Source organism: Bos indicus x Bos taurus, chromosome 29 (genome assembly GCF_003369695.1).
Source record: "Bos indicus x Bos taurus breed Angus x Brahman F1 hybrid chromosome 29, Bos_hybrid_MaternalHap_v2.0, whole genome shotgun sequence".
In the NCBI taxonomy this organism is placed as follows: Eukaryota; Metazoa; Chordata; class Mammalia; order Artiodactyla; family Bovidae; genus Bos; species Bos indicus x Bos taurus.
The window spans coordinates 33776360-33793718 of record NC_040104.1 but is presented as its reverse complement, the minus strand read 5'-3'; the positions used below and the strand labels follow the sequence as shown (position 1 = coordinate 33793718).

The 17359-nt window shown below is 47.3% G+C and overlaps 1 long non-coding RNA gene across 1 annotated transcript; it reads left to right on the top strand.

Annotated features, from left to right (window-relative positions):
• Positions 1-13877: 13877 nt before the first annotated feature.
• Positions 13878-15849, top strand: LOC113886463. The gene is made up of 2 exons (XR_003509446.1): positions 13878-14051; positions 15618-15849. It is a non-coding gene; the product is annotated as an uncharacterized LOC113886463 (long non-coding RNA).
• The last annotated feature ends 1510 nt before the right edge of the window (positions 15850-17359 follow it).

The window sequence follows — 17359 nt, the reverse complement described above, 5'->3', positions numbered from 1 at the left end:
GTCCATCAAGTCAGTGATGCCATCCAGCCATCTCATCCTCTGTCGTCCCCTTCTCCTCCTGCCTTCAATCTTTCCCAGCATCAGGGTCTTTCCAAATGAGTCAGTTCTTCTCATCAGGTGGCCAGATTATTGGAGTTTCAGCTTTAGCATCAGTCCTTCCAATGAATATTCAGGACTGATTTCCTTTAGGGTGGATTGGTTGGGTCTGCATGGGGCCCCACTATGTGCATTTCTAACGTATTCTCAGATGATGTGGATGAGAATCTCCACGCTTTGAGAACTGCTGCCAACAACTCTTTACACTGTGGACACCATAAGCTATTCAGCCTGACCCTCAGATGCCCTTGCTCAAGGAGACCTACCACTTACAGCCAGCAGAGCCAGTGTATCAGTGTATCATGTCCTCCTCGGCGACGTCCCCTCCCTCTTCGCCACCACACTACAGTCAGTTGCAGGGGAGAGTGCCCCTCCGTGAGATACCCAGCCTTTCACACCTTGCAGGCCTTTGCACTCAGCGCTTCTTCAAGCCCAGCTGAAACGTGCTCCCGAAGCCCTCTGGTAGCTCCTTTCCTCTCAGAAGGCAATCACCGCGCCCATGCCATGAGCCACGCACCTTCAGGATGGACTCGACTTGGGCTGAGCATCCCCAGCCTGACCTGTGTGTATCTGATCCGCTGTGCGTCCCCAGAGCCCAAAGCAGCTGCCCAGCTGTGGGTCACCCTAAGCTCAGCTTTGCCTTTGCCGCAGGGGTCCACCCTGTCTCATGTATTTGAGAAACAGCAGGGTGTGGCGTCTGTGCCTCTGATTAGAGGCAAGGGGCCGCCTCTCCTCTGAATTAGCTGCAGGTGGGAGGGCCTCTAGGAACAAGCAGTGGGCGGGAGCGGTGGGTCTCCTCTCCTAAGTGTCACGTGCTTGCCGAGATCTATAACCGTGCCCTCGTGGGTGTGTGGGAGATCGGAGAGGGGAGGTGGTGGAAAAAGCCACAACGCGGGAGGAGAAAGGCTTTACAGTGAGTACTGTTCAGTTCAGTTCATTTCAGTCGCTCATCATGTCCGACTCTTTGCGACCCCATAGACTGCAGCACGCCAGGCTTCCCTGTCCATCACCAACTCCCAGAGTTTACTCAAACTCATGGAGGAGTATTAGCCTTTTCTTTATCTAGCCGAGGAGGGTGTAGCCTTTTACAGGGTGTTGCTTTTAGTCTTACCCACCCTGCCCTCACACCCGGTTTATGCTGGCGTTTCAGCAGGCATCTCTCTCTCCAGCCCCACGCTGGCAATCCCTCTCCACGCCTTGGAAAGCTGCCCTGCTGCAGGAGTGCCCACCCTGCCCCCATCAGGCCATCCAGCGTTAATTTCTCAAGTCCAAATCTATCAGTAATGGCCCCATGGTAGTCTCTGGCCACCATTCCCAAGCCAGTCCCCTTTTTCAGAGTCTCAGGGTAATCGAAGTTAAAGTTACATTATTTTTTAATCCTTCAAGAACCCAAACCATATTTGTGAAGACCCACCCACCTTGCAGGTGAAACCCTGCAAGTCAGACTAGAACTCGAACCCACCAGCCAGAATTGGAACCCAGTGAGAACCCAGATTGGGGTTCAAACCCAGTCTTTTTTTTTTTTTTTTCTTTCTCTGTGAAGGGTGTTTGGCGGGATCTTGCTTGGCACTCGGGTTGTTTAGCTATGGCACACAAGATCTTAGTTGCGGCAAAACTCGGGCCCCCCGCGTTGGGACCGCGGAGTCAACCGCCATAAGGGAAATCCCTAGAACTCACCATGTTTTAATTGAGATTAGGCACCTGGTCTTAGGACGTAATGAAGCTCAGGTGCTTTGTATCTCCTCACAGAAAGAACTTCGTGAGAGACCAAGTGATAGGTAAGAAGTGAATTTGTTTGGAGAGGTGACACATTCCACAGGCAGAATGTGGCCCCTTTTAAAAGGTGAGCACAGCCCCAGGTCAGGGGTTGGTCTTGGAAAGTGAGAGTGCCCCTGGGAGACACACGCTTCAGAGACAGATTGTGGGCCATCTCAGAAGGCCAGAGGCCCCAGAACACGACATGGTTAGTCTTTACAGGCTGGGAGTTTTGAGCCTATCAGTGGGAGGATTATTCCAACTATTTTTGAGCAGGGGCAGAGATTTCAAGAATTGGGCCACTGGCCACTTTTGGCATTTTATGATGAGCCTCTAAACTGTCATGGCGCCTGTGGGTGTGTCATTTAGCATATGCTGATATTCTATAATGAGCATATAACGAGGCTCAAGGTCTACTGGAAGTCAGATCTCCTGCCATCTTGGATGGTTGGTTCTAATCAGTTTTTGTCATATCCTCAGTGGCTATGTCATTTTTTAAAAGGTTGTACCCTGCCTCTTTCCCTCCTGTTTGACAAGGACTGACATCAACTCTTAGGGGCAGTAGAGTCTTAAACCTACCAGGAAGAATGGAAGCATTTTTTTTCCTACTCTATAATCTGCAAGCCCACTTCTCCAATGAAGAAGTCAGCACCTGACACTGTATGCAGAGCATCTGGGCCTGGCTTTGTCATCCCTTCCCACACCTTTAAAATATACCTATTCCACACTCCCAGGACTGAGTTTGTAGCGTAAAAATCTCTTCCCCAGTTTGTGAGATGGGGACAGAGGGAATCATTCTTTCAGACACAGATGTTTGTTATAAGATGGGTGGATGGAAAGATAACATGATTAAATAAATGAATGCCATGGTGGCTCCTGAAGAGGCCTAGAGAAAAAATTGAGTCAATCAGCAAATGTTTAATGAGCATTTAATGTGCATGTTGACTGGGGGGAAAAAAAATGCACAGCCTGAAAGGGATGAGTTATGTTTTATCTGGGAGGCAAAACTGAGGACTTAAGCCCGGGGCACAGCATTTTCAAATAATTCTGAGAGACCGCTCTGTAAAGAGTAGGGGGAGCCAGAATATATAGGAGTTTTTGCAACAAAAACTATGTAGTTGGAACATCAAAAGATAATTGTTAAAGACTAGATATCTCAAGTAAGGAATTTAGCGCTTCTCTATATATGAGAATATGCAAGGGTCTGGACTCAATGAAATCATTCTTTTGATGAGCACCTCAGCTCTCTGAGGCCAGTATCCTGTGCCTTGTCTCCTGTCTCCTCAGGGTGCATCTTTTGGGAAGGAGGGGTTGGCTGCAGCGGCTGCTTGATGGCAGGCACCCTATTTCTGTTCTTAGTTCCCTCAGCGTTCACCTTCAGGGCAGCTGTAATGCGATGGCTTGATGGCTGCAACAGCCTTTATTTACTTATAGCAGACAATGTTTCTCTTTCACATATGTAAGCAGCCTTAGAGGACATAAAGATGTAACACAGGACCCTTTGCTTATAAACACCACCACCCAGTCAGAAAGTCTAGAAAGATTCAGAAACTAGATTGTGATACCAACAAGCTCTATCACTACTCCAGCAGCCTCAGCATCCAGGCTTGCTAGAACTCAGAGGTCTGGTAAAGGAGAACAGAAATCTTAGAGGTTTTGCCCTGAGGCAGGTACCAGGGCCCAGTCTCTGGAATCAAGAGTCACCATAAGCTCAAGATCAGTTTTGGGGATAGGAAGTTGCCAGAAGCACAGCAAAGCAGCCAGGGGTTCCAGACACTATGGTGTGTGGGGATATAAATAGGATGGTGTAGGGCTGTTGGGAGCAGAACCCCATCAGTGTCCAAGGGGTTGATCCAGACCTCCAGGGAGGTGTCTGGGTCTGGACAGGTGGGCTGGACAGATGCCCTGGCATCCACACTTCCTGGCATAGATCTGGTTGTAGGAGGAACCAAGGTCTGGGGAACTTAAGCTCCCCCTCTGCCTTAATCATGATGCTGTGACAACAAGACCAGCCCTGGTTCCCACCTCCTGCCTTGACTGAGGCCCCTCATGCACCCTTTGCCTGACAGTCTGATTTTTGCCTACAAGCTGAGACTCCAGCTAGCTTCAGGGGAGGGAAGGGGGTGAGCCAAGTGCTAAGACCATGGTTGCAGCAAAACCATTTTCCATAGTGCCAAAGAAGGAAATCCCAGGGTACGCTGGCTGGAACGAGGGAAGAATCAGAATTTCCTGCAAGAGGTTTTAGTGAGAAGCTATTAGATGACAGCAGAAGACATTTCTGGTGGGAGGAAGGTGTGCTATTCACGTGGTCCTGGGGGAGCCTGGGCCCCCAAGACTTACTCCCATGAACCTAGTCCAGGCAGGCAAAAAGCCCCCTGGTTCCCAGGGATCTGATCCTGCAAGTCTCAACGTCTTTCACACAGCAAAACACCCGATGGTTGATGTTTACGTTCAAGACCCAATCCCATGGATTTATCTAGATTTGATGTAATAATAAAAGTGTAGGTTATGTACAAACCCCAGCAAGCAGGAATGCCTCCTCTTTCTCCACACTCATAAAGTAACCAGAATTGAAGTGAGGGGAGACTGATCATAGTATTACAGGGATAATTTTGAATGCACTCAAATTTATTGTGAAAGGAATTATTCTTCTATTATTTATAATGACTGACAGCTGACTTGCATCACTGTGGGTAGTAACACAAAGACCAGGAGGGATCACTACCTCCCCTTTGCTTCTCTTTGTGTCTTGAGTGGGGGAGTTCTGCATAAGGAAACCCTGCACCAAGATCTGCCTGAAGTTATCATGTAGGGGTCTCAGGAAAAAACGGATGCGTGAAGAAGAGGGATAAGGAAGGGAAGAGGACCATCAAGAGTGTGAGCTCAGGCAGGGTCCCAGGAGAGGAATCTGGCCAAGTCCAGGGGGAGGGGTTGTGGAAACAGTCTAAGTCACACCCGAGAGTTGTCCCCAGCCAGGCAGAGGCTGGAGTATTTACACATCTGCGCCTGGTGGAGATCGGGTAAGGGCTGTCCCTGGGGATGTCATTTCCCAGGCACCTCTGGCTTTCTGTGTACTCAGCAAAGGGGGCCCCAGCAACTGGAGGACAGCCCTCCTACAAAGAGTCGCAGGTGCTGGCTGTTGGAAGCAAAGCACACAGCTTTTATTCATTCAATCAGAGGAGGTTGGTAGAGTGTCTCAGCACCTGCTGTGCTTTCATTTTCTGCCTCACCGTGGGCGCCTCGTAAATGCTAGCTTATGGTTGGCTGGTGAGGGGGTGCATCGAGGAGAAGGGGACACATTCATGCAAGCGTTAGGCTGACAGAAAGCAGGACCCCCCTTGTTCTGCTTACCACCATACCCCTGGCACCTGGCGCAAGAAGTGTTCATACACATTTGTTAGGAGAGTGATGAGTGAACTCCTCCACAGTGATCCTATGCTCCAAGAGCTGCTCCAGGGTCTTCTGGGTTTTCCCTTCCATTGCTTACTCGATGCTGCCAGAGGCCCGTGGAGCACCCAGGAGGAGCTCCGTGGACCTCACCACATGGTAAACCTCACCACGTGGTAAACCTCCTCACTGAGCAGGCACCCCCAAATTGGAAGGTCCCGATGTCTGCCCCTGTTCTGTCCTGATTGGGTGCGTCTGAGGACAAGCAGTGCTGGCTAGTGGCGGGGGCAGGGGCAGGCTCAGAGAAGTGCAGTAGGTGTGGGCTCTAGACCCAGGGCTTGTCCTGTTAGATCTCATTAGAGCCTATGGTGGTATTCACAGTAAGTATTACCACCCCCCATTTTGCAGATGAGGCATGTGAAGCCTGGAGACGTTCATGATTTCTGCTATGGAAATGGATTCAGAATTTGAATCTAGGTTTGCTTAATGGCTGTTTCTCTGATGTCTTAAAGCTGGGGAGCAAGGGAATTTCTGGAGTGAGGGCTTCCTGTGAAGACTGCAGATGGCCAGCCACCTCTCAGGTAGCCAGCAGGTCCCCTGATAACTCTTCAGCAGACACAAGCCGCCACCCCATCCCTTGACACAACTCCAAACTCAGGACTGTCTCAGGGCATGCAGATGGTGCAGTCATCCTGGGCCCTGTACTCAGAAGAGCCCGCTTAATGCTCTGCTGTCACCATCTTGAAATTCTAAAATCAGGAGTCCTGTGTTTTCATTATGCACTGGGCAGGGCAGGTTATATAACCAGCCCTCTGTTTCCACAACTGCTTGCCCGGTGTGGACACACTTTCAGTGTTCTAGGGCATCCTTAGGACCCCTAAGACAGAGGGTGGTCCCTGGACCCCCAAGGGGTGCTGTGGGTGAGAAAGCCCTTGTACATTTTTGGGGGAGTGTGGGGACTGAAGAGAAGCAGCCCGACCTGTTCCCAGCACCAAGCCAGGGGATCTCCAGTCAGTGGAAAACAGCCCCGTCCACTAAAGCGGCAAAGACCCGGGAAAGAAGCAGGTGCAGAGACAGTGGGGCACAAAGAAGCCACGAGCCAGTTCCATCCATGGATCAGGGAAGCTAGCACCTCGACTGACTTGAAAACAAGGGAAGAAAGTAGGGAACAGCAGGCAGAGCGCCTGGTGAGGTAGGGGTGCTGAGTGGTCCTGCAGCAGCTGGGCGTGGCTCCTGGGCGAAAGGGGCGGGGCCTCAGGAATCCAGCGTGGGCCTTGGGGCAGAGCCAGGCTATTCCTCTCCGCCCACCCCCCTTCAAATTCTGTCCTCCTGTAGCAACTGAACTGACTGTACTTGTACATTGTCCTAGAACAGCCTCCGTTTGCACCCAGGTCTTACCAGGTGGCTGAAATTTATTGAGATGAGGGGGTCTAATCTTCTCCAGACAGAGGTTTACTTTCCTTGTACAAGGCAGCCGATGCGTTTTCACACAGATGGCACCTTCACATTGATAATGCCACCTAGTGGTCGCCTGTCACATCTTCAAGTCTGTCCAAACTGACATGCAGAAAAACACGGTGAGACCGGTCAGTTCAGTCACTCAGTCGTGTCCGACTCTTTGTGACCCCATGGACTGCAGCATGCCAGTCTTCCCTGTCCATCACCGACTCCGGGAGCTTGCTCAAACTCATGTCCATCGAGTCGGTGATGCCATCCAGCTGTTTCATCTTCTATCGTTCCCTTCTCCTCCCGCCTTCAATCTTTCCCAGCATCAGGGGCTTTTCAAATGAGTCAGTTCTTCACATCAAGTGGCCAAAGTATGGGAGCTTCAGCATCAGTCCTTCCAATGAATATTCAGGACTGATTTCCTTTAGCATTGACTGGTTGGATCTCCTTGCAGTCCAAGGGACTCTCAAGAGTCTTCTCCAACACCACAGTTCAAAAGCATCAATTCTTCGGCGCTCAGCTTTCTTTATAATCCAACTCCCACATCCATACATGACTACTGGAAAAATCATAGCCTTGACTAGATGGACCTTTGTTGGCAAAGTAGTGTCTCTGCTTTTTAATATGCTGTCTAGGTTGGTCAAAGCTTTTGTTCCAAGGAGCAAATGTCTTTTAATTTCATGGCTGCAGTCAGCATCTGCAGTGATTTTGGAAGAAAGTCTGACACTGTTTCCATCGTTTTCCCATCTATTTGACATAAAGTGGTGGGACCTGATGCCATGATCTTAGTTTTCTGAATGTTGAGTTTAAAGCTAACTTTTTCACTCTCCTCTTTCACTTTCATCAAGAGGCTGTTTAGTTCTTTTTCACTTTCTGCCATAGGGTGGTGTCATCTGCATATCTGAGGTTATTGACATTTCTCTTGGCAATCTTGATTCCAGCTTGTGCTTCCTTCAGCCCAGCATTTCTCATGTTGTACTCTGCATAGAAGTTAAATAAGCAGAGTGACAAAATACAGCCTTGAGGTACTCCTTTCCCGATTTGAAAACAGTCTGTTTTTCTATGTCCAGTTCTAATTGTTGCTTCCTGACCTGCATACAGATTTCTCAGGAGGTAGATCAGGTGTTCTGGTATTCCCATCTCTTTCAGAACTTTCCACAGTTTGTTGTAATCCACACAATCAAAGGCTTTGGCGAAGTCAATAAAGCAGAAATAGATGTTTTTCTGGAACTCTCTTGCTTTTTCAATGATCCAACAGATGTTGGCAATTTGATCTCTGGTTTCTCTGCCTTTTCTAAATCCAGCTTGAACATCTGGAAGTTCACAGTTCACATATTGTTGAATCCTGGCTTGGAGAATTTTGAGCATTACTTTGGTAGTGTGTGAGATGAGTGCAGTTGTGCGGTAGTTTGAGCATTCTTTGGCATTGCCTTTCTTTGGGATTGGAATGAAAACTGACCTTTTCCAGTCCTGTGGCCACTGCTGAGTTTTCCCAATTTGCTGGCATATTGAGTGCAGCACTTTCACAGCATCATCTTTCAGGATTTGGAATAGCTCAACTGGAATTCCATCACCTCCACTAGCTTTGTTCATAGTGATGCTTCTTAAGGTGCACTTGACTTCGCACTCCAGGATGTCTGGCTCTAGGTGAGTGATCATACTATCGTGGTCATCTGGACCATGAAGATCTCTTTTGTACAGTTCTTCTGTGTTTTCTTGCCACCTCCTCTTAATATCTTCTGCTTCTGTTAGGTCCATACCATTTCTGTCCTTTATTGTGCCCGTCTTTGCATTAAACCGTCCCTTGGTATCTCTGATTTTCTTGAAGAGATCTCTAGTCTTTCCCATTCTATTGTTTTCCTCTATTTTTTTGCACTGATCACTGAGGAAGGCTTTCTTACCTCTCCTTGCTGTTCTTTGGAATTCTGCATTCAAATGGGTATATCTTTCCTTCCTTTGCCTTTAGCTTCTCTTTTCTCAGCTATTTGTAAGGCCTCCTCAGACAACCATTTTGCCTTTTTGCATTTCTTTTTCTTGGGGATGGTCTTCATCACTGCCTCCTGTACAACGTCACAAACCTCCATCCATAGTTCATCAGGCACTCTTTCAGATCTACTCCCTTGAAACTATTTGTCACTTCCACTGTATAATCATAAGTGATTTGATCAGATCAGATCAGATCAGTCGCTCAGTCGTGTCTGACTCTTTCCGACCCCATGAATCGCAGCACGCCAGGCCTCCCTGTCCAACACCAACTCCCGGAGTTCACTGAGACTCACGTCCATCGAGTCAGTGATGCCATCCAGCCATCTCATCCTCTGTCGTCCCCTTCTCCTCTTGCCCCCAATCCCTCCCAGCATCAGAGTCTTTTCCAATGAGTCAACTCTTCGCATGAGGTGGCCAAAGTACTGGAGTTTCAGCTTCAGCATCATTCCTTCCAAAGAAATCCCAGGGCTGATCTTCTTCAGAATGGACTGGTTGGATCTCCTTGCAGTCCAAGGGACTCTCAAGAGTCTTCTCCAACACCACAGTTCAAAAGCATCAATTCTTCGGTGCTCAGCCTTCTCCACAGTCCAACTCTCACATCCATACATGACCACTGGAAAAACCATAGCCTTGACTAGATGAACCTTTAGGACCATAGTAATCCCTTTCCTGCTCCTGCTCTTTGTGTGGTACAGATGTCCATCATATAGGAATCCTTTTGAGCTACACAGCATCTCCAGAGCTGAACAAGGACCTTTGGAAGATGCTCCCCAAAGCACCACACACACACACACAAACACACACATACACACACACACACCCACCCACCCACCCCAGAAAGGGGACAGAGATAGGAAATAGCCCTGGAAGTCCCTTACTCCTCTGCCTCAGTCAGTGCCTTCTCAGCCTTGGGCCACAGGGAGGGGGGTCCCTCAGTCCTGAACGTGCTGTCCCCAGCAACATGCAGACAACTGCAGACACCACTGCTGAGCTTGGGTTTGGAAGGTGAGCAAAACAGCATTCATGACTTGTGGGGTTGGAGACTTCCCTTCGGCCTCGTCAAATGATTAATAATGATACCATCAATAACAAGAGGAAGGGGTGGGGGAGCTGGAAGCAGTACTGCTGTTTCTTGAGAGCCATTCCTCACCTCACGCCAGAGAGCCACCCCAGGCCATTCGATATCTTCCTTGAGCGCCTATTTTGCAGGTGCATTCCATCTGTCCCAGAGGAAGGCAGTGTTCAAATGGTAATTAATATGCATTGGGTGCCTACCGTGTGCCAGGCACTTTCCTAAGCACTTAAAATGCATTTGCTTGTTTAGTCCTCACCATAGAACAACCCACAAGATACTATTGCCTATCCCATTTTGCTGGTAGAAAAACTGAGGCCCTTCTCCTAGGACATGCAACTAGTAAGTGGAGAAATTGAGATTTGAACCTAAAGACTGCTGGTCCTTTTTATACAGTTCATGAACACCGCAATACAGTGCAGGAATACTGGGGTGGTTTGCCATTCCCTTCTCCAGTGGATAACATCTCGTCAGAACTCTCCACTATGAACCGTCTGTCTCTGGTGGCTCATAACCACCCTTCCAGTGTAGCTTGTAGCTTCACTGAGTTACGCAAGCCCCCTGGCCACAAGGGTGGTGTGTAAAGTGGATTAAGAAAACAGTGAAGGACACGGAGACCTGGTGTGCTGCAGTCCATGGGGTCACAGAGAGTTGGGACGACTTGGTGACTGAACAACAACAAATCCTGTTCCAGGGCATGCACTTTTAATCACAACCCCAGTTATCTCAACTGATAGACAAAAAGAAAATGCATACACCCTGTGGTATATGGAGTTTTCTGGGAAAGGAGGATATGTGATTACATCTCCAGAGTGTGTATACATATTTACTCATTTGACAAACTTTTCCCAAAGGACATCTTGCTCCAGGTGTGGGTAGGAGCATAGTTTTAAACTATCCCCAGTCTGATGGGGAAGAGAAACTAAACCATGTTGGACTTGTGCACAGGTGATTCAGGATGGAGCAGAATGGCACTGGGACAGGAAGCAGGGTCCAGGCGCAGCCAGCCAAGTAGTGCCTGAACTCTGATCCAGCTGGGTCAGAAATACCTCTCTGTCCAGCAGATACTGAATCCTCAGCAAACTGCTACTAGAACCCTAATTGTATCTCAGAAACTCCGATTCTCTCTCATCATTTTTAGGCCTCCTACCTAAGAGAAGGGGAATACTGGTGATGAGGCAGGACCCGGCTTCTTAGAGCAAAAGACTAGCTCCCGCGTCAGCCCGGGGTTCCAAATAAACGTGCCTGGGCTGCCATCTACTGGCTAACGGGAGACACTGCATGGGAGAGTGCTGCAGTCAGACCTTCCTGCCCAGGTGCAGAGGGAAAGGGACCTGAACCCTTTGGTCCTCCAGCAGCCGTGAGAGGGAAGGGCTGTCATCTCCCGTGTTTTGTGAATGAAGAGGCTGAGACTCTTGAGAGCTGACAGGAGATAGTAATAACTCATTTACCACTTGCCAGACTCTGCTACGGAGAAGGCAATGAGTACTCTTGCCTGGAAAATCCCATGGATGGAGGAGCCTGGTAGGCTGTAGTCCATGGGGTCGCACAAACTGAGCAACCTCACTTTCACTTTTCACTTTCATGCACTGGAGAAGGAAATGGCAACCCACTCCAGTGTTCTTACCTGGAGAATCCCAGGGATGGGGGAGCCTGGTGGGCTGCCATCTATGGGGTTGCACAGAGTCGGACATGACTGAAGTGACTTAGCAGCAGCAGCAGACTCTGCTAAGCACCTTATGTTAATTATCTCCTTGAATCGTCTCAGGAATCCTGTGAGATTTATCCCCCTTTTACTTGTCGTGCCTCTGAAATTGCCTTATTCTGTAATAGTTTCACCTTCTTCGTGCTGTTTATTTGTTGGAGACACCAGGTCACTGTACTACAGAAGGTCTCACAACCCGGATTTGGGTGATGGTTCTTCAGACTGTCATTTTACACTTGACTCCATGTCTCCTATTAGCTGGCATGAAGCTCTAAAGGCTTAATGGAATCCCACTTCAGTTGCTTCCAGCAAGACTAATTCCTGTATGCTTTATATCCCATCCCATCAAGAGGCACCTAAAGTTTGATTGTCTGACTTCTTGTGATGTTGAGATTGAGTGATGTTAATGCAATACAAAAAGTGCTGACTGTCTGAGTCTGTTATTCCTTTATTAAATGGGCCTGGTGTTTATTTTTTTCTCTTTATTTTGGATCTGGTCTCTAAAGAGGACCTTTCAGGTTCTGGCTTCAGGTAAGATGGAACAACCACAGAATCTGGACGGAATGTGCGGAGGTACTTGAGGGCTGGAAAGTGAACAGCAGCAGCTGGATTGGGAGGGGAAAACTAGGATTTGGGGTGCCACTGAATAGGCAGTGAGTTCATCTTTTTTATTCCCCTCTGGTGTCTGCCAACCTGACTCAAGACAGCTGAAGACTCAGAAATGGGCAGCAGTGTGGAGATGCCCATTTCTCACTTCAGGTGCCCATTTCTCACTTCAGGAGAAACCCTCTACGGCAGGCTGGAGGGATGAGAAAGGGGTGTCCTGACTATAGAGACCCACAGACACCTAAGCCTCTTAAGGGAGGGGAACTGTCCCCCTTTGATAGAGGAGTAATGGTCTCAAGGGTCTCTGCTCCTTTGTTTCTCTCCATCTTCCCACCAGATGGCCCCAACACAGGTGTTATAAATGCAGGAAGGGCATGTCAGAAGCAGGGTAAGTAAAGCCCCAGGTAGCTGGCTGGAAAACCAAAACAAGGAGCCTCCAGGAGACAGAGGACCAGGGAGACTGTGGAGGAGGCGGCGGGGAGCTCAGGACAGTGAGCTCATAAGGTGTTTGTGGCCTCCCAGCCTCACTCTTGCTGAGCATCCGCGATCGTGCCCTCAGCGGCACACCGTGAGCTCGGAAAACCGAACTCTGTTCTGTCGCTACTTTGAAGCTGGCCCACTGGGAGCCCTCCAGTAAGTGTTTATTCTTGCTGAAGTAACCCTTGAGGACAGGGACACCCTCAAACAATTTAGACAAAGAAATTCCAGAAAAGGCCTGAGTTATCTCAGTGTCACAGGAGTCAGCTTACAGCCCTGTAGATATGATGGGGCTGTGATGAGGGTGTTACGTGTGTGACCACATTTCAGTTTTGGGGATCTGAAGTTAGCCTCCCTCCTCCCTGGGCCACACCCACCCACACTGCCCAACCCTGGCACCCGCCTTCAGAGTGCCAGTTCACATGCTCCAATAGGGTGATCAGAGTGTGCAATGGGGAGGCGAGCGGCACCTCTACCACAGACGAGGAGAAAGAATGCTGAGATTTAGTGCTTCATGGAGTCTAGACAGCCCAAGATGGAAAACCAGTTCTGCCGCCCACGAGATAGGTGACCTTGGGCAAGCCACTTAAGTTCTTGATCCTCAAATTTCCCAAATATAAATTAGGAACAGTGTTCCTAGCTCACAGAATTGTTATGAGTTTGAACTGAGATAAGATGTGTAGAGTATGTGATACATTCAGTGCCATTTTGTAAGTTTCAAGTAAGTTGGAAATGTTGTTAATCAAATTAAGATATATTTTATGAAAAGTAAAATATGATATAAACATTCAGGAGTCTTAGATACTTAGTCCTCAGTTACACATCATCTATTTTCTTTTAGCTTCAAAAATAAATGCAATTAATATGCACTAACAAAATGCATAGAGTATCTTGCACAGGAATTGAAATGTACCACGTGCGTGATCAATAGTGGTTGCTGTCATCACTGCATCAGCATCATTATTCTGTGGAAGGAATTCCACACAGTGAGTTGTGAGACCCTAGACTAGATCACACAGTAAATTCATTGTTACCTTGCTGCTGCTGCTAAGTCGCTTCAGTCGTGTCCGACTCTGTGCAACCCCATAGACGGCAGCCCACCAGGCTCCCCTGTCCCTGGGATTCCCCAGACAAGAACACTGGAGTGGGTTGCCATTTCCTTCTCCAATGCATGAAAGTGAAAAGTGAAAGTGAAGTCGCTCAGTCTTGTCCGACTCTTAGCTTAGGAGAGCTTTAAAAAGGAGTACCTGCCTCCTTATCGTTTAGGTTAAACTTAGAGTGGCAAAACGGGGCAGGGGTTGAAGGAAATTATCTCAGTGGTTTATACTGATGCTTATGTCTGGACAGGGAAGCCTGGTATACTGCAGTCCATGGGGTTGCAAAGAGTAGGACACAACTGAGCGACTGAACTGATGTCCTGTACTCTCAGATTTTGGAACTTCCATGGACGACCCATGAGGAGACAGGTTGGACGGCTGGCAGTCATCATTGTGGACGCCATTGTCAGTAAGCTCCTTGAAGGTAGGGATAAAGATGTTTTCGTTTTGTGTCCCTGGCACCTGAGACAAGGTGTGATCCACAACACCTCTTCAGTAAACATTGATTAAATCTGTCAACCCCAGCAACAGGGATTTAGGTTGCTGGTAGGAGGTCACAGGTATCTTTGTTTGGGATAGCCTAGACTGGACATGGAACAACAGACTGGTTCCAAATAGGAAAAGGAGTACATCAAGGCTGTATATTGTCACCCTGCTTATTTAACTTATATGCAGAGTACATCATGAGAAACGCTGGACTGGAAGAAACACAAGCTGGAATCAAGATTGCCGGGAGAAATATCAATAACCTCAGATATGCAGATGACACCACCCTTATGGCAGAAAGTGAAGACGAACTCAAAAGCCTCTTGATGAAAGTGAAAGTGGAGAGTGGAAAAGTTGGCTTAAAGCTCAACATTCAGAAAATGAAGATCATGGCATCCGGTCCCATCACTTCATGGGAAATAGATGGGGAAACAGTGGAAACAGTGTCAGACTTTATTTTGGGGGGCTCCAAAATCACTACAGATGGTGACTGCAGCCATAAATTAAAAGACGCTTACTCCTTGGAAGGAAAGTTATGACCAACCTAGATAGCATATTCAAAAGCAGAGACATTACTTTGCCAACAAAGGTCCGTCTAGTCAAGGTTATGGCTTTTCCTGTGGTCATGTATGGATGTGAGAGTTGGACTGTGAAGAATGCTGAGCACTGAAGAATTGATGCTTTTGAACTGTGGTGTTGGAGAAGACTCTTGAGAGTCCCTTGGACTGCAAGGAGATCCAACCAGTCCATTCTGAAGGAGATCAGCCCTGGGATTTCTTTGGAGGGAATGATGCTGAAGCTGAAACTCCAGTACTTTGGCCACCTCATGAGGAGAGTTGACTCATTGGAAAAGACTCTGATGCTGGGAGGGATTGGGGGCAGGAGGAGAAGGGGACAACAGAGGATGAAATGGCTGGATGGCATCACTGACTTGATGGACATGAGTCTGGGTGAACTCCGGGAGTTGGTGATGGACAGGGAGGCCTGGCGTGCTGCAGTTCCTGGGGTCACAAAGAGTAGGACACGACTGAGCGACTGAACTGAACTGAAGCTGAAGATGGGGGCTTCCCCGATGGCTCAGCGGGTAAAGGTTCTGCCTGCAATACAGGAGACGTGGGTTCCATCCCTGGGTCAGAAAAATCCCCTGGAAAAAGAATGGCAGCCCATTCCAGTATCCTTGCCCATAAAATCCTATGGACAGAGGAGCCTGGCGGGATGCAGTCATTGGGGTCACAGAGTCGGACACCACTGAGCACACGCACAGCAGGCTGGAGCTGCATAGCAAGAGCTGCCAGTAACATAAAGCTTTGTGTGTACACTAGTCTCACCTCTTTGAGCTTAATCCAGTTCAACACTACTTGAGCACCTACTTATGCAAGGTACTTAGGACCAACTTCACATGAAAGTCAAGTATTTTTTAAAAGAAAACCTCTGCTAAATAACAAGTAAGATACTCTTATCAATAACATATAATTGATAATATGTTATTATTGTGTTTTTCCAGTTCTTCACAGACCACCCAGGTCCCTCTTGGGATCACCAGCAAATACTCAGCTCCCTGATTGGGCCCAGGAGTCCATTGATTTGCTGCCACCGTCCTGTCCTCTGAGAATACTCATAACTGTCCCAAGACTCGGCTCCCTGAATGCCATCCCAGCTCCTGACCCTTGCATGTTTTCTCTTTGTCACTAGATTCAGAATGGAAGCCACAAAATGAAACATGCTATTTACTCTGACTTTGCCGCTCTGGTTTTCCTCCTGCCTGGTGCTTGTTTTTCATTTGACTTTTTCCAAAATGAGAAGAGAAAAGGGCTCTAGATTTCTCGAAGAGATCGGACCCTTCTACCTTGAGAATGCCTTTTTGTAATGTCTACATTTTAAAACTATCAAACTGAACAGGGCAGATTTTAAGTAGGCTTACAGATTAGGATCATTGCAATACATTGCAGCTAAATATCAGAACTAGATGATGTCAGCTCTCATCGGAATGACCAACTAAGAACTGAAGTGATGTAGGAACTACTTGGGTCCCTAACATTCAAGAGGTAATATTCCATGAGCAGATGTCAGTTAACAATGTTAGCCAACGAGACATATCAGTTCCTGAGCATATGTTGGATGTTAGCTGATCAGTACTGATATTAATCATACTTTGGACAGTAGACAGTCTGTAAACACCCAGTTGACACCAAAGAAAATAACTGATTTGATTTTCTGCTATTGCTCTTGAAGCCCTGACCGTATCTCTTGTCATACTTGAGATAAGTTCACTGATTATGTTCCATCTACACCCTGTATATACTTCTGTGGTTGGGATTTACTGCTTTCTATTCTAATTATTTGTTTACCAGTTCCATACTAGCCTGTAAGACTGTGCTGGGGTTGTGCTTTATTACTGTTTGCCAGGCCTACAATGGCATAAGTAGGAGCTTGGGAGTAAAAAACGATTTGGATCTAAATCTTGGCTCGAGAAGTTTGTGTATCATCATGGGCAAATTAACTACTCTGGACCTCATAATATGAATCTGAAAACAGGAATTTTTTTAATTGAAGTATCATTGATTCACCATGCTGTGTTAGATTCAGGTACACAGCAGAGGGATCCAGTTATATATATTAGTTTTCGGATTCTTCTTCCCTAGTGAACAGTTTCCTGTGCTATACAGTAGATCCTTGTTGGTCACCTGCTCTGTATATAGTCGTGTGTATATGTTAATCCCAAACTCCTAATTTATCTCTCATCCCCCCTTCCCGCTTTGGTAACCATAGGTTTGTTTTCTATGTCTGTGGATCTGTTTCTGTAAAACCCTTGTTTTTAGGTATTTTAATACCTACCTGGAAGAGTTCATTAGCACTGTGATGTAATCTACTATATTATAAAGGTTCTTTGGTTGTTAACAGAAAGAAGCTGTATCATTAAGATTCTTTGCTTATAAGCAACAAATATAACTGGCTAATTTGGGGCGGGGGAAGTGCGTAACAACTAAATACAGTGTATAATCTGGAATTGGATCCTGGGTCAGAAAGGGAAATTGATAGAAATGATAGAAATTGATATTATTGGGACAAGTAGTATAATCTGAAAAGTGGATTGTATATTATAAAACAGTGTATGTTAATCCTATATTTTCTGAATTTGATCATTCTATTGTGGTAATGTAAGAGAAGCAGCTTGTCCTGAGGAAATAAGTAAGGTAGGATCTGGGGGTAAGGGAGCATGATGTCTGCAACTCTGAAATAGTTCAG